This window comes from Lontra canadensis, unplaced genomic scaffold, assembly GCF_010015895.1.
Source record: "Lontra canadensis isolate GAN:19392208 unplaced genomic scaffold, GSC_riverotter_1.0 scaffold6, whole genome shotgun sequence".
Classification (NCBI taxonomy): domain Eukaryota; kingdom Metazoa; phylum Chordata; class Mammalia; order Carnivora; family Mustelidae; genus Lontra; species Lontra canadensis.
Window position 1 is genome coordinate 14,919,744 of NW_022631000.1, and position 26,282 is coordinate 14,946,025.

The 26,282-nt window shown below is 34.5% G+C and overlaps 1 protein-coding gene across 4 annotated transcripts in view; it reads right to left on the reverse strand.

Annotated features, from left to right (window-relative positions):
• ZBTB20 (zinc finger and BTB domain containing 20) overlaps positions 1-26,282 on the reverse strand; it is a 770,594-nt gene that overhangs the window by 648,498 nt on the left and 95,814 nt on the right. The window lies entirely within an intron of this gene.

Here is a 26,282-nt window from a genome sequence, read left to right on the forward strand (position 1 = left end):
TTTTGGTACTCCATAGATGCAGAATAACCATGCTCACACACATATCAATTTTAAAATGTAATTTGTCTTTCCTGTGTATGCCATAAAATACAACAGGCATACATATATTACCTAAGACCCTGGGTGCTTCAGGTGGCTGAAGACATGTGGCTTTCAGCTTTTTACTTCAAAATACATTTGCGAAAGTGCAACTAATCCTAGTGTGGAGTTGTGTTCCCCCAGAATGCCTTGCCCGTCAACTCCTACAGGAATAACCAAATACTTCATTTCCAATCATGTTGTCTGCTTCTTGCACACACAAGTTTAAAATCGTTTTTCAGCTGGACTGCTCTGCATCAGCATCTTCTGAATTTTTGTTGTTCCTATTTTTGTTGAAGCATTTGATTTCTTCTCTAATTATTTCTAGCTCCTCCTCACATTTTTCTTTTATTAGCTCAGGTTTTCCTTCTATTGCTTCAGTACCACCTCTTCAGGGCTCTCTGTACAACCAGAATTTTCTTTGCAGTTTTATATTACCACATGGACTCTTCCTGTCGCTTTTGGAAGCCTGGACCTTAGTAGGAAGAGACTGCACTTTGTTCCAGAAATGTTCCTCAAACATCTTCCACCTGCATTCAGTATATAACCAGACTTTATTTCACATTCCTCCAAATTCCCTTTCCGCCCTCAGTCCATTAATTTTGTAATATAACTTTTATATGAAACAAATGCTCCTAGGCACACTGAACACTAAAATAATGAATAAGGTACTCAGATATCCTCTAATTTTCCATGGGTCTAATGTTAACATTGAGACCATTTCAATTTATATTAAGTTTGTAACTTGTTTTTATAGATGTACAGCATGAATATTTGCTGTTTAAAAACTAAAAAACAGATTAGGCATGCACTAAATGCCTCAGGGCACCACATATTAGATACTTCAGTTCACTAAATCTCAGCCTTCATTTTGTTTAAAATACAGTAATTTCTTTTGGTGAATCATAATTCTCTTTTTTATTTCTAATACAACCCCTGAATATGATCATTAATGATTCATCAACAAACTAGATTCAAAATTAATCCATCTCAAATTGTTTTCTCTGTCAAGAAGAAGGACAGATTTAAACTACTATCTAAAAGACAGGTAACTAAAGCACTGGGAAAAAATAGATTTTTCTTTCTTTTTGGCAGTACTTACAAAGTATTTAGTCATAAGCAAGTAAACAGTGAAGGTCCAAACTTTAGTTTGACCTTAGCTCAAAGGGCAAAAATCACACAATCTGGAGGGCAGAAAAGTTAACACTACACTAAAATTGTCAAGCAACTTTTAAAGTAGATCAATTACCTTCATAATATTCTCAGAACAAAATGTTCTCTAAGAGCAGATCTGATATGAAGAGCCAAAAAATGGAAAACATTTGCTACCAATTTATTGCAGTCACCCATAAACTATTACAAGAACATTATGTATTGGGGTTCAAGCCAGCAAGCTATTAAAGTGGACTGCCCTGGTGTCTTTTCATTTTACTTTAATGCTACCAAAGCATTAATAAGTCCTCAGGGAATTATAGTTATGTTGAAACAGTCTTATCATGTAACCAATTTTTCAAATATTCCAAAACTTTCAGGATGAGCTTTGTTTCTTTTGTTTCTTGATGGTCAATGTCATTCCACCTTCACAAATGCCATCATGATTTTTTCTTTGTCTGCTCCAAGTCACGCTTTCATTTTGGAAAAAATATCAATCTAAATGGTGCTAATTGCCATAGTTAATGAGTGCCAAGACATCTAGCACCCCTGCCCCCATTGCCACTTTATTTGCTTCTCCTCATGTAGAGATCAAAGAACAAAGGATGGAAAGAATCATCTTCAAAAAATAAGGAGATGCCACATACACACATTTTTTTGGTTTATTTGTTTATTTGTGTTAAACTTTGATTGAGGGCATAAATAATCCTGCTGAAATTACTTTCCTTTATAGTCCCTGGTTAATTTTAACTTGTTAAAAATGTTCTAACTTAAATTTTTTTTTCTTATTTAAAGGATAGTAATGATACTCTAGCAGAACATAATTAACCCAATGATCTAACACTTTAACTCACTATTCACTGTTTTCTCTTGGTGGCATAAATTTAAGGCAACTGAGGCTTCTTTTAGTAATAATGGAAAATATCAGTACTGACTAACTTCCTACAAAATAAGACATCTCTGTAACTTTAATGGACACCAATCAGCAATTATTCAATTTGTATTTGAAACTGTAAGAGGGAAAAAAAAGCTTTAGGCATAAAAAAATTTTAGGCATTTTTTTAATAAGTCATTGAAATATGAATCCCAATGAGCCATATATTTCTTGCCAGTACAAAAGTATCCACAATTTAGTAGCATTACCTAGAAATAAATATTAATATATCTTTACTATTTAATGTTTATGTGCATATGTACGTGTGGAAATATACAAATCTATCTCAATTAGGCTATAAGGTCCACAAGCCATCCTTCATTTTATCACATTGTATCTCCAAACTCCAGCACAGAGCCTATAACATAGTATTTATTCAACATATTATCTGTTGAAGCAATTATAAGTAGGTAACAGTACAAATGCAATAGTGCACCATTTAAAATTTTAAAATCTTTAATATAAAAGAAATCCTATGGAAACTTTAGTGATAACATACTTCAATAGGTAGTTAATTTACATCTCTCTGTGACAGCTTATTTTTATCTTTTCCTTGGCCTACTGCAATGAAGATTGCCATCTTAAACTACACCAAAAACTATTCCTGAAGAAAGTCCAAAAACACTTTATCAAACCTATCATATGGTGATGAAACAGTATGTTTCTTTATCTATGCACAAACCATACTTTATTTTTACCTCATACTGCTTATCTTAATTAGATCTAGAATATCCCTGTTTTATGTTTCTTGTATAACTCTTATGTAATTAGTCACATTCCAATCAAACTTACATTAAAATAATAAGCAATGATTCCTACCTGCAGTAATGTATAGGGCATCTGAGACCCATCACACAGCAGGTAAATAAACAGAACTCTAGCTAAACTTCTCCCTACTCCTTCCATGTTCTGCCCCTCATAAAAGAACCACAAGATGTGATGTCATTAAACCAGCCAATAAGGTTTTCATTGAAGTTCTTTCCACAGGCTCTTATAAGTGACTGCAACTTTATAAAGTTGTAAGAGAGCTCATACAATGAAGAGCTAATTGGGGTTGGGTTTTTTTTTTTTTTGGTCTTGTTTTGGTTTGTTTCACCAGACTCCTTGACAAGATGCTGACACCAATGTTTTAATAAGAAACGTTTTAAACCTCAAATGAAAAACACAAATTAAACAGAAACAACAAAAAAGACAGAAACATTCTTTGATAAAGACACTTTGAACTTTAGAGCCACCTCTCAAAGTTAAACACTAGACTATAAGCACCATGAGAGCACTATCTTGGTTCATCACAGTAACTGCATTATATAGGAAACCCTATGATTCACAGTAAAGCCTCTACAAATATTTATTAAGTGAATGAATTTGTTTACATACTTTAATGAAAAAAAACAACAACAAAAAAAAACAGACCAGAGTCTAAGAGGCAAGCGGTTTGAAAATGCAAATGCTCTCTGCTCCTCTACTTTCTGTGTATTCTCATTGGACAAATTAATAAAATAGGCTATGGATGAATTAGAGTGGTAATCTAACTTAAAGCCACGAAAGAAAATTTTTCTAGACACCTTTAAAAACTATATCTGAAATGCTAACATGTTTATGAATGAATTTCTCTGACATCCCGGATTTGCTTCAAAATAATTAGAGGGTAGGTGTGGTTTGTTGGCCTCTCATTGATAAGTATTGAAGCTATGTGATGAACACTTAGTGGCTTGTTATATCATTCTTTTGTGTAAATTTGAGATTGTTCATAATAAATCTTTTTAAAATGAGAATACCCACATTATGTATTTTATTATCTTCAAAGTAAAATAAAATGAATTTGGAGGCTTCTGACAGAACTTTTCTCAGCTTCCCCAAAGAATATAACTGCCAGCAATAATTAATAAAAGGAAGGTACAAAACTTCCTTAACTGTAGAAAAGTGGCAGCAGCAGCCTACGAAAGAGAGAAAACTAATACATCTCCTAATTTGCAACATTCTCTCATATCAGAAATAGTTTTAAAAAACTGAGTGGACACTACTGGGTATTTACCCCAAAGATACAGATGTAGTGAAAAGAAGGGCCATCTGTACCCCGATGTTTATAGCAGCAATGGCCACGGTCGCCAAACTGTGGAAAGAACCAAGATGCCCTTCAACGGACGAATGGATAAGGAAGATGTGGTCCATATACACTATGGAGTATTATGCCTCCATCAGAAAGGATGAATACCCAACTTTTGTATCAACATGGACGGGACTGAAAGAGATTATGCTGAGTGAAATAAGTCAAGCAGAGAGAGTCAATTATCATATGGTTTCACTTATTTGTGGAGCATAACAAATAGCATGGAGGACAAGGGGAGTTAGAGAGGAGAAGGGAGTTGAGGGAAATTGGAAGGGGAGGTGAACCATGAGAGACTATGGATACTGAAAAACAATCTGAGGGTTTTGAAGGGGCGGGTGGTGGGAGATTGGGGGAACCAGGTGGTGGGTATTTGAGAGGGCACAGATTGCATGGAGCACTGGGTGTGGTGCAAAAACAATGAATACTGTTAAGCCGAAAATAAATTTAAAAAATTTAAAAAAAAATTTTTTTTAAAACTGAGTGGACAAAATCCTAACCAAAACTTTACTAATAGCCCCCACTTTGGAAAAATATTTAATTAGAAGTGTGAAAACCTTATTATGGGCGTATAGGTATTTGAGAAAGAGAGAGAGAAAGAGAGAGGACTAGAAAGCCCTTCAAACTTCCTTAGGTGGGAAAGGTAAACGACCAATGCTCAGCATTTTGTTTTTTCTTTACTGGGAGGAAAATAGGGAAGAGAAGACAAAACCATGATAATTTCCCAAAGCTAATTACCTTTACTAATAAACAGGTACTTAGTAGAATGTAAAACAAAGGAGAAAAATAACGTGGAGTAGACTGAGGAAAAAGAAGTCTGGAAGGAAAAGCCACAAGAATAGGTATTTTGAACTTTAGAGCCACCTCTCAAAGTTAGTGGTTAGTGACAGAAGGTTAGTGACAGAGCCTCTAATTGCCATTTCTAGATTGTTGTGAACCGACTGTGTCTCTTCCAAATTCGTAAACTGAAATACCAACCCTCAATATGATGGTATTAGAAGCTGGGGCCTTTAGAAGGTAATTAGGTCTGAGGGTGCAACCCTCATGAATGGGATCAGTACCCATATGAGATGAGGCCAGAGAGCCAGCGTACTCTTCCCCCACCTGAGGATACAATGAAAAGTCAACGACCTGAAACCCAGAAGAGGGTTCTCACCAGAATCTGACCCTGCTAACACTATGATCACAGACTTTCAGCCTCTAGGACAATCAGAAGTAAATTTCTGTTAATAAGGCAACCTGTGTATGGCATTTTCTTACTGCAGCTCAAGCTAAGACAGAGTTTAATTGTAATAGCAAAGTCCAATGATTTGTACCTAATTTGTCCTCACTGCCTGAAAAAGGATGAGACAGTGGCGGGGGGTGGGTGGGGGAGAATAGATGAATAGGAAAATATAAACACCTGGGCTGACTGGCTCTGTCAAAGTAAAATTTTGGTCCTCAATCAAAAGTTCAGAAGATATATTAACATGTTTGGATTCAGATAGGGCAGGAAGAGCACCAAAGAATGTTTATCCACAAAATTTTTCAACACATAAATTAAGAACTATACAGTGATTTGTGTATTTCATATTAAAGGAAACAAATATTTAAAAATAGTCCCAAGAAAAAAATATGTAACCTGAAAAAATGTATCTGAAGAGTATGTTCCAGAAGAAAAACTAATCCAAGAAACTTGAGAAAATTAAAAAAAGAAAAATATAAATAATCCCATAGAAAGGCAGTCAAAGAATATGGAAACATGGTTCATTGAAAAAAATATACGTGTGCAAGAAACATATGAAAATATGTTCAATCTTACGGATACATCATTTTCCTTTATCAGACTGACAAACTTCTTAAAACTGGATAATATTCAGAGTTAGTGACCATATAGGAACAGATATCATACATGGTGTGTAGTGAGCAGTGTAAATTTTCTGGAGAGTAATTTAATAGAACTCTCAAATTTTATAATGTAGGGTAAATTCAACCAACAAAAATTTACATTTACATGTATACATATTTTTTTTGTTTGTTTGTTTAGACTCTGCCTCCTATACTCTTAGCTTTGATTTATCCCCCACCAAAAAAAAAATGTTTGGGGCGCCTGGGTGGCTTAGTGGGTTAAGGCCTTTGTCTTCGGCTCGGGCCATGATCTCGGGGTCCTGGGGTCGAGCCCCGAATCGGGGTCTCTTCTTGGCAGGGAGCCTGCTTCCTCCTCTCTCTCTCTCTGCCTGCCTCTCTGCCTGCTTGTGATCTCTCTCTCTGTGTCAAATAAATAAATAAAATCTTTAAAAAAAAAGTTTGTCATCACATAGATTGGAGGTAAGGAGGAATTAGTTATTTCTAATATTAAAAAGATGCAAAAATTACATAAGTGAATCTAGACTTTAATCCATGTTCTTTCATTACCTTGTCTTTATCTTAAATAGTCATCTCCCTCTCTAGGACTGTTTCTCCATATGTAAGATAAATGTGTGGGATTTTTAGAATGTTCAAGGACACTTCCACCTCTCAAACATTCAATGTTACTTACAAAGATTGTCCTTTGTATTTAACCTACTCATTATGAGGAGCATTTTCATGGTTATTTTTCCAATATTGGTGGGATGTTGATGGCAAATTTCTTCTAATAGAGTCATACATTCTTCCCTGATTCTGCCCTTGACTGCAAGCATACAGATCTATAAGGCAACTGTAGGGAAATAAAGGAAAGGGCAAACTCAGGTTCTTCCAGACCACCTTGGTGGATGATAGTTCTATTCAAAGAGATGAAAAGGACAGGAGAAATAAAACATTTTAGAGTGAAGATAAATATCTACAGTTTGACACATGTTAAGTTTGATGTGCCTATGGAATGAACATTTAGCTGAAAATACCCAGTGGCCAGGTGTTAGTGTAAGTCTGTAGAAGGAGGATGGGGCTGACATATATGCTGGAGCTATAGATATGAAAGTCATCATAATAAAGATAATAGTTGAAACAAAAGATGTGAATATAATCACCCAAGAAGAGGTATGATGTGAGAGCAAGAGAGGGAAGAGGGAGGAGGAGGAGAGAGATGGGAGATGAAGAAGAGGAAGAGAAAGAAGGAAAAGGAGAGAAAAAAGAAAGAGAAGGAGGGTGAGGAGGAGGAGGAAGAAACACAGGGGCAGGAATAAGAAGACAACTGCAAAGGAAAACTTAAGAGAACGCAGGGAGAGGAGAAAACCAAAAAGTATCATGAAACCAATAGTACACAGTTGCGAAAGAAAGGAGTTGTCAAAAGCATTAAAAACCTCTGAGAAATAAAGTAAGGTCAAGACTAAATATATTCTATTGGATTTGACAATTTCATGACTTATAATCTTTGTGGTAATACTTTAAATTATATTTCAAGGGCAGAAATAATTTTCTATGGGCTGTAGAGAAGATGAGAGGTGAAGAAGTAAAAATTCTTTCCTGAAGTTTTGAATAGAAATGAAAGAGAAGAAAGTGGTAACAGAGCAAATCTTCAAAAAAAGGCTTTCCTTCTTATCTTGTTGTTTGTTTGTTTTTATATTTGATGAGAGAGATACTTGCACAAGTTTATATGCTAAGAAGAAAGAGCTAATAAGGAAGGAAAGGTTCAGTATGGAATTGATAAAAAGGGATAAGTATTAGAATAGCAAGTGTTGTAAAGTATTTACTCTGCAGCTAATTGTGAGTTAGGAGGGTCTGGGCAAATGAAAGTGTCGTGGCATTCAGAACACACACAGCACACTTTATTTAAAATATTCCCTAATTTTCTTTTCTTTCCTTTTTCTTTACCTTTTCTCTCTCTCTCTCTCTCTTTTTTTCTTTTTTTTTGATTTCAGAAAATAGTATCACTCCATTATTCAAATTTAGTAGGCGTTATTTGGTAAACTAAATGATGGAGCACATATGGGAAAAAATATCTCAAGAAGAGGCTGAAGTCAGAAATGATATTTCACTTACTTTTATCAATAAAATGGACCTGTTTTTCAGAGGAAGCAAGAAGAACACAAATTTATCTCAAAAATTTACTTAAAACATTAAAGCAATTCTGATATAAATGCAATGACTGGCTGAAAGAACAGAATTGGCACAATGAGAGATGGAAACAAATATAAATGGAAATATTTCGCAGAAAATTTCCAAATACTCCTACTCTTATCATTAAGTTTACTAATAATCTAAAAGACTGAATCAAAAATAAATTTTCTAATATTGCTACATTAGTTCAGGGGAAAACTCACCTTAATTGAGTTTCTAAATAAAAAGAAACAACAAAATTACATTAAACTGAAAAAAAATTCAAACTAATTTAAGGGCATAAATAGTGAAAATCCAATAGGAGAAACTTGGAATGATTTAATACCTATAACTTTAAACATAAATGTCAGACTACCAAAACACATTAAGATTTAAACAGGTTTCCTTGTGAGGTGTTTAGTTCCTTGGACCTGGTTTTGTCCAAGCACAGTCCCTATGACCACTTGGTGGAGGACTTGTAGAGGAGACTCAGGCCCCAGCAGGGTAATAGGAATAGATGGGGTTGAAGAGGCCCTTCACCTCCATGACACTATGATTTTATGATTCTTTGAGACATTTTTCTAAAACATAAAGCTACAATATATTTTGGGTTGGCTAAGCAGGAAGATGACATGTTCTTAGTAAGGAAAAATATGCAAAAGTTAAAAAAAAAAAGAAGTGCCATAATTTCATATATTCCAAACTACTCAAGGACAACAAAAATACACAAAATGGTAAAGAATATTATATATATTGATAAGTGGATACATTTTATGACTACAAATCTAATTAACATGAAAACATATTTATCATTTATCTATTTATTTATTTAGTTGGTCATTTCTTCATCCAGAAAATATTTACTGCGTGCCTACAGTGCTGAACACTGTATAAGAGTAACAAATAAAACAGACTATTTCTGTCCCGAGAAAGATTTCAGCGTACTGTGGGGAAGATGGAAGAATAGATGGTAAACCAACAAAACAGTGAATTACAAATTAAGAAGGTCCTCTAACAATAACTAAATCCAGGCAAGGCGGAGAGGATTTCTCTTTTAAGTGGTGATATTTTAGTTAAGACTTCAAGAATGAAAAGAATATGATGATGCAGAAGGCCAGAACAGGGAACAGCATGTATGAATGCTCTAAAGAAGAAAAGCACTTGCCATTGTCTAGGAACAAAAAGGACATCAGTGTGGCTAGAATGTCCTGAACTAAAAGGACAGTGGATTTGAGATGAGGTTAAAGAGAAATGGAGAGAGACCATAAAGAATGTTACTCTGAGTGAAATGGGAAGCCACTGGAATTCATGGGCACAATCCAAGAATAGATGTGCTTTTCATGCAGAGTGGTTGAAGGCAGCAACACAGTCAGTGAAGAAGCAAGTTAGGAAGACTAATTCAATGGTCCCATTTGGAGATCATGGTAACTCCCACTAAAGCACTGAGATAGAGAAGTAGACAGAGTTTTGTCAGGTCTTGAGTCACCTTAGTTGTTAACTACTCTCTGTGAGCCTCAATTTCATCTTCTATAAATAGGAGCTAATTATATTAATGCAAAGAGATGTTCAGGCATGTTAAGCACATGAAATGAGGTAGGTTGCAATAAATCTTGGTTCTTTATGAATACCTATTTAAAAACGATGACCATCCCAAGTTTAAAATAGTGATAGCAACTAAATATACAGTCGGATATGAACTTTTTGGCTTTAAAACATGTATCATTTCTGAGATAACAATGAAAAATGTTTCAATTTTTGACTCATAAAATATTTGGGGTCATTCAAAAGTTAAGACAGTAACTCATGCCCAAGTGATTACAACAAAAGATAAATCTAAAAGGTAGAAATTTCTATTTAAATTAGTTTTAACAACATTGTAGTAAACCTTTTAAAAACATATTAAAAGGGTAGAATAAAAAACAAATTCTTCAGAATAAAACCCTTCCTTAGAAATGTGCCTATTGGTTCAAATGCAATGACTGCCCACTTCCCTCTGTTTCTGCTAAACACACACACATACACACACACACACAGAGAGAGAGAGAGAGAGAGAGAGAGAGAGACTGAGTTTTTAGCAAGCTTGTTTAACATTTGGAAAGGAATAGCTGACACAATAGAGGGGGGATAAGTAAATACACTGCATGGGCTATATATAATTGAACATTCTTCAAATTCTTTAAACAGAAATTTCAGTACCATGGAGATCCTTGAAATAAAGACAGATAAATGTGACAATTATAACCAAATATCTCTTGCCAAAAATTTAGAGAAATCTTCCATGAAAATGACAAGCAAATTAAAATCTCATTTTGGAATTACCTTGTAAATTGTGTCCCTCAGTTCAAGAAATATTATACCCTTTACAATAGGGTAAAAGAAAAACTGGCTGTGTTCTGTGTGAGAAGAACACACAGAGATAGAGAAATAAATGGGCATAATTCAATGGTCCCATCTGGAGATCATGGTAACTCCCACTCAAGCACAGAGATAGAGAAGTAGAGTTTTGTCAGGTCTTGAGGTCAGGTCTTTGTCAGGTCCTCATCTCTGAACAAAGAAAGAAATGGAGCCCAAGGAAGGAGACTGTGGCAAATGAAAGACACTCTTCTTTTTTTGTCTTTCCTTTATTAATATATAAAACTGAAAAAAGAAAAGAAGCACAAGCCCAAGGGCTTATTATACTATACAGAAACTTGTTTTCTGAGAGTTAGTGTCAGGTCTTGCCATTTAAACCCCCCAATAGCTGTCTTCTAATGAAATATATATACCCTGCTTCCTAGACAGAGAGAGGGAAAAAGAGAGAGGAAGGAAGGAAGGGGGGGGGAGGAAGGAAAGAAGCAAGGAAGGAAGGAAGTGAGGGAGGACGGAAAGAAGGAAGGGAGGGAGGGAGGAAAGGAGGGAGGGAAATAGGAGATAGCAATGCAGAAAAGGAGGAAAAAGCATTTTTCACCTGATGTTTGAAAATACTTCCCACAGACAAACTCAAACTTGGGTAAGCTTTTACAGTATGGAGTTCCTGACAACTCCTTCTCTTTGTACTTCTTTCATTCCTTTTTTCTTCTCTCTCATTTCATTTCTTTGCACCATATCCAAATTTTACACTTTTTTTCCTCTCTCCCTTTCCTTTCTCTCCTTCCTAATTTTACATGACACTGCTGATGGACCCAGAGAGGGTGAAAATGACAATTAAAAAGGCAAATATTATTTTCAACAGAACATTACTAAGTAGTATTTCTAAGCATTGCCAGTTCAACCATACACGGTCAATTAGGATTTTAAAAATGAATCCAAGTTCTCTCTCCCTTCTGAGTCAAATATTAAATGACTAGTAGTTTGGAAATAAACATATTTTATTAAATTATTTTTTTGGAGAAACCAAGTCATTTATATTTGTTAACTACACTCTATTTCCTAACTATGCTGCACTGATTTAGAGTACAGAGAAAGCTTCTGTAGCTCTCCACTTCTTGTAGGACTAAATCAGAGGACTACTGTTGCCAGAAAGCAATATGAGTCAAGGCAAAAATATGGGCTTGATGGTCTTCAGACCCTCCCTGTTTCTTTCTTGTAATAAACCTGATGTCCTAGATCCCTTTTTTTCTTTTATTCATTTGATAAATATTTGCTGAACCCTAACTATTTGCCAGGAACTGTGGTAGGTGCTATTGATTAGGCCTTCTCTGACATAGAGAAGCTTACACTTAGGTGCAGAGGCAGGAACGGAACTGCAATATAATAATTTGATAAGGCCCTTAATGAAAGCAGGAACAGCTTGCTATCCTCATTATGCATCTGGCTAGTCAGAGTCCTCATTTTTTTTTTTAAGATTTTATTTATTCATTTTACAGACAGAGATCACAAGTAGGCAGAGAGGCAGGCGGGGGGGGCGGGGGGCGGGGCGGGGAAGCATGTTTCCCACTGAGCAGAGAACCAGACACAGGGCTCAACCCTAGGACCCTGAGATCATGACCTGAGTCGAAGGCAGAGGCCTGACCCACTGAGCCATCCAGGCACCCCCAAGGTCCTCTGTCTTATTTCTTGGATTTTCCCTGTACTTGCAACCCACCTCTCTGTTCTCCTTGTTAAAACTTAACTTTTGGTGAAGCCCATTTTCCCACAAGGTACACCTTGGACAGGTGTCTTGGGAAAACAATCTCACAAATTAACTCACACTGGATATTAAATGAGTAAAGCATGTACATCATATCTCTTGCATTTTAATAAGTCACTCCATTTGAAAAAAACTGGTTGCTAAATAGTGGGGATTACAAGAACTGTACAGAAAGTTGTTAGGAGAAAAAATTTAGGAAGAACTTTCTCATACACTTCAATCACAACAGCAAGAGGTTAACTCTTCTACATGAAACTTCCCTTTATATAGCACTGACATTATTATTTTTTAAACAACACAGCATGCTATATACTTGTTCACTTAAGAAATATAATTGAATCTGATTACTACTATTAGTAGTAGTAGTAGTTACTATTAGAAACTACTGTTACTAAAGTACAGATTGTAATTATCAAAGTTGCCCTTATTCTTTGATGTTATTATGAGCATTTACATCAGATACATAAAAATAACCTAGGATTGTTTTCTAATTACAAATACATGATTCTGCAATAACAGAAAGAGAGCAAGATTAGACATATTTAGATATATCAAGAAAAAAATTAATGGAATCACAAAATCAAAATTGCATCTACTGAGAAAAACAGGGATTATTTGATATAACATCTATAGGAAAAATAGTTAATATCTATGAACCTGGGTTTCCTCCCCTATAAAATGAAGGGTTTAAATCAGAATAAACTCTATGTTTGTTTCCAGGCTTGATATATATGTGAATACTTGCATAAATATATCACAATTCTTATATGACATGAAATTTTATAGATTCTGCAATTTCATAATTGAAAAGTCTGCATAAATAATAGGAACCTCTTTTATATTTGTGTCCCCAATACTAACAAAATGACTAACCCAAAATAAGTGGCTTAATAGAATTTAGCTGGGTAGGTTGAAGATTATATGAATAGAAAAACACATTAATGTAAATGAATGTTGCAAAGTCAGGAGTATATCTAAATATCTAGAGACATTTAAGAGAGATACGGAAGATGAAGGAATTAATATTTTTGCAGATTTCAAGGCTCTATGGAAAGTTTAATAAATAACCAATTTTCAACATTTTGGGGGACAATGCAAGAAATTTAGAAATGAACAAAACTAAAGTAAGTTAAATAAGGTCCATTTTGATGAGGATTATTTAAGACAATTCCCCCTCATCCACTTTCTGCATGTTCACTGTACTGCACTTACTGATAATCTATCCCAAATTACTCCTAGTAGTTTGAAATCATTTCATCTATAATGTATAAATGCCTCACTTACCTCAACTGCACAAATCCCAGATCTCATCTCACCAAAGTTTTCTGAAAATTAATTGTTTTCACCTATATCTTTATAACTCAAATTTCCCACCTGTAGATCAATGATACCTATATTACAGAGCTATTGTGATAATCAGATGCAATCAATGGATATCATAATTTCATTTATTTATCTTCCAACCCACAATCACTATCATTCTATTTGAGGCCACCACTTCCACTTGTATACTTGACTTTTGTAATCTCCTAAAGTCTCCAGGACTTTGTTCTATTAATCATCACTTCTTTCCCCTAATCTTCAACATCTTCTCCACTGGCTCTTTGCTTTCAGAACATGTTAAGTCACCTTCACTCTATACAAATCTCCCTTGACCCAGTGCTTCTCTTTAGCAACAGCTCTCCTTCCTCTTCTCACCTCTGTTCATTGAATAAACAAAATGAATTCAAAGGACTTATTTTTTTTTAAGATTTATTTGTTTATTTGAGAGAGAGAGAGAGAGAGAGCACACACAGGGAGGGGCAGAGGGAGAGAGAAACTTTAGCAAAATCCCCACTGAGTTCAAAGCACAACGCAGTGCTCCATCTCAGGACCCTGAGATCACAGCATTAGTCAAAACGAAGAGTCCAACACTTACCCAGGTGTACTACCTACAGGCCCCTCAGAGGATTTACTCTTTTGATTTAAAAAAATGTGGATTTTTAAAAAGGAAAATATAGAAAATGAAAAGCAACAGTAACAATAGCAAAAAAACAACAACAACAAACACCTGTTGTCAAATGCATGCATTTCTTTCCAGGTTAATATATAGTTATATAGAACTTTACTGGACCCATCATATAAAGTTTTGGATCCCAATATTTCCACCTGACAAGCTTCTATGTCAAGGAGACAGAGGGAGCTTGATTAAATCATTCTAAAGTTCTTATGAAAGATCAACCAGATAAGAATAGTTAGTAATCTTTTAAAATGAAAAATAATAAAAGGAAACTCTCATTAATAGGTTTAAGCTGTACTGTAAAAGCCACAACAATTAAAATAGCATAGTCCAAATAAAGAATAGAGAAACTGATAGAACTTAAGAGAAAAAACAGAAAGGCTGGAAATCGAATAGAAGGCATGAAACAAATCCATTTGTAAATTAAGTATTTAGCATATGATAAATAATGCATATCAAATCAACGAGGAAAACAGAGATTTTTCAATTGATGGTGCTGGGACAACTGGTTAAATATTTAGAACAGAGTAAATTTAGAGCCTATCTTACACTGTATATCAAAATAAAATTCCAGATGGCTTAAAGAGTTATATGTAAACAATGGAACCATAAAAGAACTAGAAGCAAATATAGGAAAAATTTTAATCTAAGTTGGAGAAGGTCTTTCTAAGCATAAAAACAAAGGCAGAAGCCATAAAGAAAAAATGTAATAGATTTTTTTAAATAGTAGATTTGAACACATAAAACAAAGAAAAGGTCTACAAAGCAAAAACAAAAATTAAAGGCAAACAAATTCAGGAAAATCATTTGAAACATAGGACAGAATACCATGTACCAGTCTTTAAATGTTTTATAAAAAATAATTAAGGACCTGAGAAACATGATCAGCATATACTATTAAATGAAGAAAGCATTATAAAACAGTATATACATTATGATCCCAGCTTTGTAAAATATTTGTACATTTGGGTATAATGGCTGTCCCCCCCACTATGTTGTTTATAACCTCCATAGTTTTACTCTTGCAGTTCCCCCTGACCAAAGAGATCTTTTCTCTCTCATTGTCCAGTCATCTCATATTCATTTTTCAAGGATCATTTCAGACATCACATCTTTTCAGACATCAAGAACTTCTGCCTGAATTATCAGGATACAATAGGTGCCCTTTCTTTCTTTGCTCAGAGCACGATGTTGCACACCATTAAATTAGTGTCCTATAATATTAATATTGTGTTTATATATGTCACTCTATATGATTAAAGTTCCTCAAGAGAATTAAAAAAAAAAACTATATTCTACTCTCTCTGCATCATTAATGCTTGTTACTATATCCATCATGTGGGTCACATTAAAAAATTGATTTGGAAATCAATTTTTATTGATGAAATCTCCTCTAATCAGGAATATTCCAAAACACAGCTAATGTCAACAGGAAGCTTAAACAGTTTAAGAAGGAACAAACAGTATTAAGAAGGCTGAAAGAAAAAAAAAAATAGAGCTATTTAATGAGAATTCATTCTATACATCTTTCCAAGATATACCAGAAGCTTCCTTCAGGCTACAACTAAATGATTCACCCTAGAGTATCCCAGGTATATATTGATCATTTCAAAAATCTAAAGATATATGCTACTTACAAACTGTGTCCCACAATTTATCACCTAAAGTTTATTGTTACTTAATTATTTCTCATTTATGAATCTTTTCTTTTTCATCAAATCTTGAGCTCTGTTATAGGAAGAGGCCATGCCTTATTGTAGTTAGGTATCCTATAATACATTTAGCTAAGTAGCTTAGTACTTTAATAAACATCTAATATATACTTATTTTATTTATAGCTTTGAATGATTTTCTATGTTTTTAAGTATATGCTTACCTAATTCCCTAGGATAGGAAGAGTCAACTCTAATTTCTTCCTTCACCTAGTACCATTCAGAATAGTGGATATACACTGAGAATTACAGAAATACATAGACTTACTGAGGAAACCTGATACTACCTAGTGAGAACAGTTTCAGCTATGCTTTCTCCTAGCTGTGCCAGGCCACAAAGATTTCCCAGATCTCATGAATTAGAGGAGGTAATGTCACCTCATTTTTCTAGTAAGAATATATGAGAGTATTTAAATTAGTTTATGTCTCTGCAATAAAAAGAATAATTTTCACTAATAAGTATTCAGTAGTAGGTCTTCCTGAGCTAAATCATGAGAAGATGTACTAGTGAGGATTTTTTTTTATTAGTTAAAACATTTTTTTACATATAGCTTAATATATACAATACCCCAAAATTCACAATCTTATTTACAGCTTATGTCCGTTTACTACCACATTGTCTGATATATTCTAAAGTTTTCCAATGAGCTATTTGACCTCCTAGAGACTAAAAATAAAATCATTAGATTTAAATTATTTAATGCCAAGGAAGAAAGTCATCTTTTTCTCCTTCTTATGTCTTTGTTTCACAAAACTATTATCAGAGAGGCCATGCAAACAACTAAAAACAAAAAATTATATGGTGTAGTTAATTGAAAAAATGCTTTTGCTGCACACAGAAATTGACACTAAGTGCTGTATTAGCAGGAAATCAGTGATTTTCAATTGACATTGCACAGGAAATCGTTTAGTGTCAATTGATATTAAATGGGCAAAATTGTACTGAATTAGTACAAAATAATTTGGTAGAAAGAAATGTGCTTTCATCAGGTGACTTGGCATTAAGTGGACTCAAATGTAATATGTTTTAGAGGTCACTAGTCAATAAAAATTAGGGCATGCTATCCAACCCTGAGTACATCAGACTGGTTGCTTTTAACATCCTTATCAAAAGATAAGAGTGTCATATTTTCAGGACAAAACTGTCTTCCTATGAGTTTCAAGGGAAGTGGGAAAATTTAAATCGTTTAAATGAGTTAAATTAAACAGTGGTAAGAATCATGACCTCTTTAGCCTATTTAGTAGTTCTATTGCTTTAAAAGCAAAACAATGTATATTAATACATTATAGAATTTTTAGCATCAAATAAAGGCAAAATAATAGCATCCATTTTATGTAATATGGTGCAGACTGAATTCTCTCCATAAAATGGCCCTGACAGTGAGCACACAATAAATTATTGGTTGAATGGGTGATATCATTGGTTATTATGAACAAATCACTTAAAGGTCCTTAGAGGAACCAACCTTTTTAAATCTGAGTAATGGGGAAAGGAAAGTGTGTAGATGCAGGAGATAATGGGGAGGAGGAAAAGGCAGGAGAAGATATGTTATACAGTCACTACAAAGAGAGCAAAGTACATAAAATATTTTAGGTATTTGCTGGGAGTAAGAATGTGAATGTCTGAGATATAAAAAACTATCACATCACTTGTGTTAGTAATACAAAAAACAGTTATGGGGTAATAGCATACACAGAACTCTCTGCTCAACCACAAAAAATATGCTTTCTTCTCAAGTGCACATGGGACATTTTCCAGTATAGATCATATATTAGGCCACAAGTTAAGTCTCAATAGATTTAAGAAGACAGATAGTATATAGAGTAACTTCTCCTCATTCTATGAGGAAAAAATAGTTTTTTCAATCAAAGATGCTAGGAAACCTGGATATCCATACACAAAAGAATGAGGCTGGACCCTTACCTAATACCATATACAAAAATTAACTCAAAATGGATCCAAGACTTATAGATGCAAGATCTAAAACTATAAAACTCTTAGAAGAAAACACAAGATAAAACCTTCACAATATTGGATTTGGCAGTGATTTCTTGTATAAGACACCAAACGCAATAAAAGAAAAAGTAGACAAACTGAACTTCATGGAAAAAAAATTAAAATTTATGCATCAAAAGGTACAATCAACAGAGTAAAAAAAGTACTCATTCTCTCTGAATGAGAGAAAATATTTGCAAATTATGTACCTGATAAGGGATTAATATCTAAAATACATAAAGAACACTTAAAACTCAACAATAAAAAAACAAACAACCTGGTTGAAAAATAGGCAAAGGGCTTGAATAGACATTTCTCAAAAGAATATATAAAAATGCCAACACATGGGACGCCTGGGTGGCTCAGTTGGTTAAGCAGCTGCCTTCGGCTCAGGTCATGATCCCAGCATCCTGGGATCAAGTCCCACATCGGGCTCCTTGCTCCGCAGGGAGTCTGCTTCTCCCTCTGCCACTCTGTCTGCCTGTGCTCTCTCTCTCTGACAACTAAATAAATAAATTCTTTAAAAAAAAAAAAAAGCCAACACATGAAAAAGATGTTTAACATCATTAATCATTAAGGAAATGCAAATCAAGATGATAAGATACCACTTTACATCCATTAGGATGGCTATAAGAAAGAAAGAGAAAAAGAGAAAAAGGAAGGAAGGAAGGAAGGAAGGAAGGAAGGAAGGAAAATGGGTGGGTGGAGGGAGGGAGGAAGAAAGAAAGAAAGGAAGGGAGGGAGGGGAAAAAAGAAACAAAAAGAAAAAGAGAAAGATAAGAGGAAGGAAGGAAGGGAGGGAGGGAGGGAGGAGGGAGAGAGAGAGAGAGAAAGAATGAATGAAAGAAAGAAAGGAAGGAAGAAAGAAGAAAAGAGAACAGAACAGAAAAGAAAATAGTGTTGACAAGGATGTGGAGAAATTAGAACCCCTGTACACTGCTGGTGGGAAGACAAAATGTTACAACTACTGTGGAAAACAGCACATCAGTTCCTCAAAAAATTAAAAATAAAATTACCATATGATCCAGCATGGAAAGCCAGATCTCAAAGAGAGATTTGTATACTCATGTTCATAGCATCATTATTCACAATAACAAAAACAAAGAAGCAACCTAAGTGTCCATGGATGGATGAATGGATAAGCTAAATTTGGTACATGCATATAATGCAATCTTATTCAGCCTTAAAAAGGAAGGATATTCTCACATATGTTACATCATGGATGAACCTTAAGGATATTATGCTAAGTGAAATAAGCCAATCACAAAAAGATAAATACTGTATGACTCCCCTCATGTAAGGTACATAGAGTATTCAAAATCATAAAATGGTTGGTTTCCAGAAGCTAGGGGGAGAGGGGAATGGGAAGCTATTGCTTAACTGGTAGAGAGGTACAGTTTTTCAAGATGAAAAGAGTTCTGGAGATGAATGGTGGTGTTGGTAGCACAACAATATGTCTGCCACTTAAAAATGGTTAAGATGGCAAATATGTTACAAGTATTTTACCACAGTTTTTAAAGTGGAAAAAAATGGTAGCAAAGCTCTGTAGCTTTTCACTTGCTATTTCCAAAGGGAAAGAAAACTGCGGAGAACTCACACTGCTATGCATCGGATGGAAGAAATAGTAATTTTCTTTTTCTAATTTGACAAGAGAATGAAAAAAATATCCTCTGAAAAAACCCAAAGACCTCAGAGAATTTATCATGAAGCATAAATAAATAAAACAAACCAAGAACATTCTATAGAATTAATAGCAAGTAATCCAAAACAAAACTCAGCTTCATCCCCGAAGGAAGTGTACAAGAAAAGAGAAGTGCATTTAGGATAATCTTAAAGAGATGCAAGTTACTGATTCAAATGCATGACACAAAGAGAAATCTGATTGAATAGTAATACAGTTATGATAATTATTATTCATTGAGCTCTTACTAATGGCAAACACAATGTTCAACATTCTTTATAAAATATTACAATTCTTTCTCTTAACAGGCTGATGAAATCTGGTGATTTTAGGAGAAAAGATCATGAGATCAAGAAAACTGACAAAAGTGGTTGTTAAAACTGCATCAGAAACAAGATAGAGGATCATAGGGGAAGGGAGGAAAAAATGAAACAAGATGAAACCGGAGAGGGAGACAAACCATAAGAGACTCTTAATCTCAGGAAACAGGGTTGCTGGAGGGGAGGAGGGGGGGGGAAGGATGGGATGGCTGGGTGATGGACACTGGGAATGGTATGTGCTATGGTGAGTGCTGTGAATTGTGTAAGACCGATGAATTAGAGACCTGTACCCTTGAAAAAAGAAATACATTATATGTTAATTAAAAAAAAAAAAAACTACATCTATCTGAATCCAAAGCAAATGATTTTAACTAGGTAAAGAGAACTTCTCATGGTAGTTTAAAATAAAAATCCTCTTGCAAGAACACCTGAAGCTAAGTGTTAAAGAACACCTGGAGCTGAGCTGCATACAAGCCTTAAATCCTTGTATGAATACAATGGATGGCTTAATCTGGAGTGAGTAGGGAAGTTTAAGCAGTGATTAATAGATTAGTACAAAAACCACATAACTGTACCTCAGTGTGGCTATTCCTTTAAGTCTTGCTTTGCGTGCTATTTTTTTAGATAAAGATATCCACTAGAAAACAGTTCTTCTTCGCCATCATTTTAAAGATTTATTTGAGAGAAAGAGAGAGAGTAAGAGCAGCACAGGGGCCCATATGCCTGTGAGCTGGGGGAGGGGCAGAAGGTGAGGGGTTTAGGCAGAGGGAGAGGGACGAGTGGACTCCTTGCTGGATGGGAGCTGGTCTTAAGGCTCCATCTCATGACCCTGAGATCATGACTTGAGCTGAGATGAATAAAATGAAGAGTCAGAGGCTTAACTGACTGAGCAACCCAGGTACCCCAGTCTTTGTCATTTTAATACAGAGAACTCTATTTTAATATCTAAGCAGCACAAATGAGCTGAAAATTACAATTAAATAATTATTTTGTTATTCTAAATATAGAAAATTTAGCTATATTCAAACAATGAAATTTCTCACATGTGCCACTACCACTTACATAGTCACACACTACCAGGTTATGGTCAAAATGTATTTTTTTAAAAAGCAGCTTTTGAGGGTTAAACTTCTAATTTAAAGCCTATGTATGGGGGCGCCTGGGTGGCTCAGTGGGTTAAAGCCTCTGCTTTTGGCTCAGGTCATGATCCCAGGGTCCTGGGATCAAGCCTCGAATCGGGCTCTCTGCTCAGCAGGGAGCCTGCTTTCCTTCTTCTCTCTCTGCCTGCCTCTCTGCCTACTTGTGATCTCTGATCTCTGTCAAATAAAAAAAAAAAAATTAAAGCCTATGTATGACAATAAATGTCATGGGTTCAAATGTACAAAGAAAATTTATGTAAGCTTTAAGGTAGGTTAACCAGCACATACTAATCCAAGATGCATTTGTTAAGAGCAAGGTGGATACCACACACCCTGCATCCTGAAGGCGCTCACAAACCCAGTTAACAATCTCCAATAACAAAACTTGCTCCTTGTGTGCATAACCCCATAAAATACTATAAGAGCAAGTACAACACAAGAAGAAAAATGACTTGGCTCTACAGATTTTATAATAGAAAGTTAAAAAACACAAATAAATAGACGGAAACACACATAGCCAGATGAGTAAATATACTGCACATACTTAGTAAATTATTAAGTATTTAACAAAGTAAGGAACAAAAATAACATGCTAATTGTTTAATGGACTAAACTCATCCCAGTGAAGTTTCCTTAATATATTTTTTGCTACATAAATCATATTTTTCCTTGAATTTTTATTAAAAAATCAGAGGTATATCTTCCTGAAACAAGTTTATTTCTCTATGTAAAGAATTAGTCCAATCTCGGAGAAATTGCAAATTTCATGCAAATAGATGTTTTGATAAACTATCAACATGGTTGTTATATTAAAAAGAAATGCTAAAAAAAAATTTAAATTAGACAGTAGTTCTAAAATCAATACTATTGACATTTGCTTAACATGTCTGCAATATAAATGCAGCAAAATCTTTTCAACAGCTTTTAACCACTTTCTCATATTTATATTTAGTTCACACAATTTTCACCCTTATGTTTTTAATATATTTTTTTCTTTTTTTGCATTCTCCCTCTTTACTGAAGATCACTGGCTTCTTCTCTGACATCATTGTTAGATAACATCTCAGTGACCTGCTACTGTATCCTTGGATGGGAAGAGATAGTATCTCCAGTAAGGTCAATATGACTCAACCGTGTGATATGAACATTTAAAAAAAAAAAAAAAAAAAACAGATTAAATCTTAAACTGTGCTAGCAGAATAACATTATCTAGAATGAGGGAGATAGCAATCCACTCTCATCAGCAATGGTCAGATGACATGATCAATAGAGTGATACAGAATTACCCAGAATCACTATAATATTCTAAGAAAGGAGACAAGGAAGGGTACAAGACTAGAATCATGGAATGGCTGAAAGAACCAAGGATATTGAATGTTACTATTTTGGAGGCTAGGAGAATAATTAGAGTAGAACATTTTCAAATGTTTGAAAACTTCATATTAGATTTATTTTGCATGGTATCAAGGGAAATACTAAAATAATGGGTTGGAAATACTAGATACAGATTTCAATTCAAAGTAAATAAGAACTTAATATCCTAACTGCTCACAGAGTATAAGTGACTGGAGATTTATTCAAAAAATGGGAAGTTGGACTACATTATCCTTAAGAGCAATTTTTCCATATGACTCAATGATTATTCTGAAAGCTAAGAGCTAAAATATTTAATCCTGCTGAGCTATACATGTTTTTCTGATGCTGATTGAAGTCTGCAGTTATCAATCTATTGTTTTGATTTTTACTAGCAAAATATTAAAAAGTTGTTCTTTCCCCAAGTTATTAAGTAGTTTATGCAATGGAAATTGCTTTTTAAAAGTTGTGGGTTTTTTTCTACTTCAAGAAATACGGCCTGACAAAGTACTAAACGACCCACTGACTGAATCAGTCAGTCAGTCATTCAACAAATACGTATTCAGAGACAGATATGTGCCAAAGGCTCCAAGATGGCAGACAAAAAGAGACAACAAGATAGGCCTCTGCTTAAAATCTATTAGGTCAAGTAGACACACAAAAATCATTTTATAAAGTACTGGCTCTTATTCTAGAAGCATGTGCTCTGGAAGCATACTGAAATGGTGTTTAACTTTCCGAGGAGAATCAGGGAGGACTTTACAGAGGAGGCAGGATTTGAGCTGGGTTTTACAAGTTTAGGATTTCACTGGATAGTAAGGGAAGAGAATGGTATTTTAGGCAGAGGAATCATAATGTGCTCTGAGGCATGGAAATACAGAGCATGTTTAGGAGAAATGGTAAAAAATGTGGTAAGGCTAAGGTGCAAGATATAGAGTAAGGAGAAAATATAAGAAAAATTGACAAAGCAGTTTATGGTTAAGTGCCTTTGGACAATATAAGGATTTGAGTTTACCTTGAATGTAAAGGGAGATGTTTCCAGGTAGAAGGGTGACATGACCAGATTTGCATTTTAGAAAATTCATGAGTATCAGTGTGAGGAATTCATTTCCTTCAAATATTAGTTTTTGCTATAAAATATTTCAGGGGGAGTTGAGTCTTTCAACTACTGGCACCAGAAAGGATAAGTTAATAAATACCAAATGGCAGCATAGAGCACCCAATTCTTTATAATATCGGTTATTATTTCTGAACCTGTATTTTGACTTAAATGATCCTTTTATTCAAAAATTCCATAAATGAGTGAACACGATTTAAACTGATTAGTATGAAGTAGACTCATAAAATGAATAAGCATTTTTGAAGAGTTAGACTATGTTGGTGCACAACAGGGAAAAGGCAATTACCTCAAGAAAGATAAAAATGTCTGGAGAAATATCTTGCACTCAATGGGCTTCTAAACTTCTTTTGCAGAAGCTGCCATTTATTTTGAAGTTATAATGTGTATACCACCTAAAATTTGTAAAGCAATTTCATATTACCATCTCTCTTCTCTGCCTTGATACCCACCATGACAATATGAATAAACACTACTATTCTCATTTTATCAGGAATAAAACTTAGGTTCATAAAAATTAAATTATTTGCCCAGTTATATGTTATAGTTAATAAATGATAGTGTCAAAATCAAACTTCTAGTTTGTGGTTATAGGTTCAGTCCTCAGTTCACTTTATCATGCTTCACAACTGAAAAATGGTTTAAAACTATGACATGGGTAAGACAAGGAGATGAAAGAACCAAATGATTCTATGCAATTCTGTAGAAAAAAGAGAAAAAGAGAATACAAATACTGTAAACTTGCATGCTTTTCTGAAAATTACTTTGGAAGAATTTTCATGCCAAAGAAAATGATGACCAATCTTTTGGGTCATCAGGGAATTTACTAAAGAAGCTCTTTACATTTGGCAGGGGGAGGGAGGTTGGAGTTGAAAATTTGTTAATGAGATAATTAGCAAAACACATAAATGATTTGTAACTTAGGACCAAAAAAACTTCAAATGACTATAAATTCCTTATGGAGAAATCAGTTCTCCTTGTCTCATGTCATCATACCTTTAAATTTATGTGCAAGAATTTGAACAGTTAACAGTAAAATTGTGTATTTAGTAGAGTAGAAGGTCTCTTTCCCTCTATTTCCTATGGGGAAGAAGCTATAATAACTCATCCTGGATTATGAAAATAAAGAGTTCTTTCTTTTCTCAGAGAGTTTATTCCAGCAATAAGAGATAACTTTTTTTGAACATTTGAAAAATGTCCATGAGATCTGCATCAGGAAGCTATACCTTTCCCATGCTTTATCACCATACTCCATTTTTACAACTGAACAACAACAAAAAGTTATGCAAAGAAGAATAGAGATCAATATATTTTATCATAAGTGTTGTAATCCAAAGTTAAATCTAACCTTTTGGTTTTAACAGGAAAGGAGAAAATAATTAACTGAAGACATTTCATTTGAAAATTTTTCATTACCTTCTATCTCCAGAAATGCTAGTTTTCCCAGTTTTTGGCTGCATCTTTCTAGGAATGTACATCCTTTTCCTTGCCTCACTCTGAAAATAGTGTTACTATCCATAAAGTCTCATGCTAACAACATTTTACATCTTGACTCACAAATTTTCTATGATATCACAATGAATCGGCACATCTCATATGTGGTAGATTTTTAAAACAAATATTTTAACCCTAGAAATACATTCTCTGAAAGAGTTGATAACTTCCCTAAATGAAATATAAAAAAGTAGTTGGAAGCAGAAGAGATCACCAACCACATCAGAATAGTTTTAAGATAATTTTACTTCACATTTTGTCTTTTACCCCTCCTCCATCATTTCTACTGCCTTGAATTCATAAGCCTTACTTCCAGGATTTACTCTCCAAGAGATTTCATATAATATAATACTGAACTTTGGCATGTTGTTGCCAGCCAGGCTGGTTTACCCTCTTCCATTCCCCAGTGAGGAAAAAAAACCCCACTTAATCCATAAAGCAGGTTTTGATTTACAGAAGTAAACAGTCACTATAAGTATCACACATACTTTTCTCTAAGATTCAGACCTTAAATCAGAAGTTAAAGCCTAATGTGTTTCAGTTCTATTACCAGGTTAATCTAAAGGGCAAAAATAAAGAAAATTTTTAAAAATGTAAGTAATTTTTTAAAAAAAAGCTAAACCAAATGACTCTTGTTCATGGACATTAAGGAGCATTTATTACAATTTTGTGAAAAAGGGCGCCTGGGTGGCTCAGTGGGTTAGGCCTCGGCTTTCGGCTCCAGTAGTGATCTTGGGATCCTGGGATAGAGCCCCACATCGGGCTCTCTGCTCAGCAGGGAGCCTGCCTCCCCCTTTCTCCCTCTGCCTGCCTCTTTCTGCCTACTTGTGATCCCTGTTGGTCAAATAAATAAACAAACAAACAAAATCTAAAAATTGTGTGAAAAATGAGTTACTTTGGTCATTATTTCTATCAGTGATTTCAAATTGCGGCTAACCATAAGAATCACTTGGAACCTTTTAAAACATACTAATGCCAGAGCCCCACCCTATACTGATTAAATCTCATTTGGAAGAGCCAAGTTTAAAGAATACCTGGGAGAGCATTTTGTTGGTGCTGTTGACTACTTAGCAGTTATTAAGAACACAGCCTACTT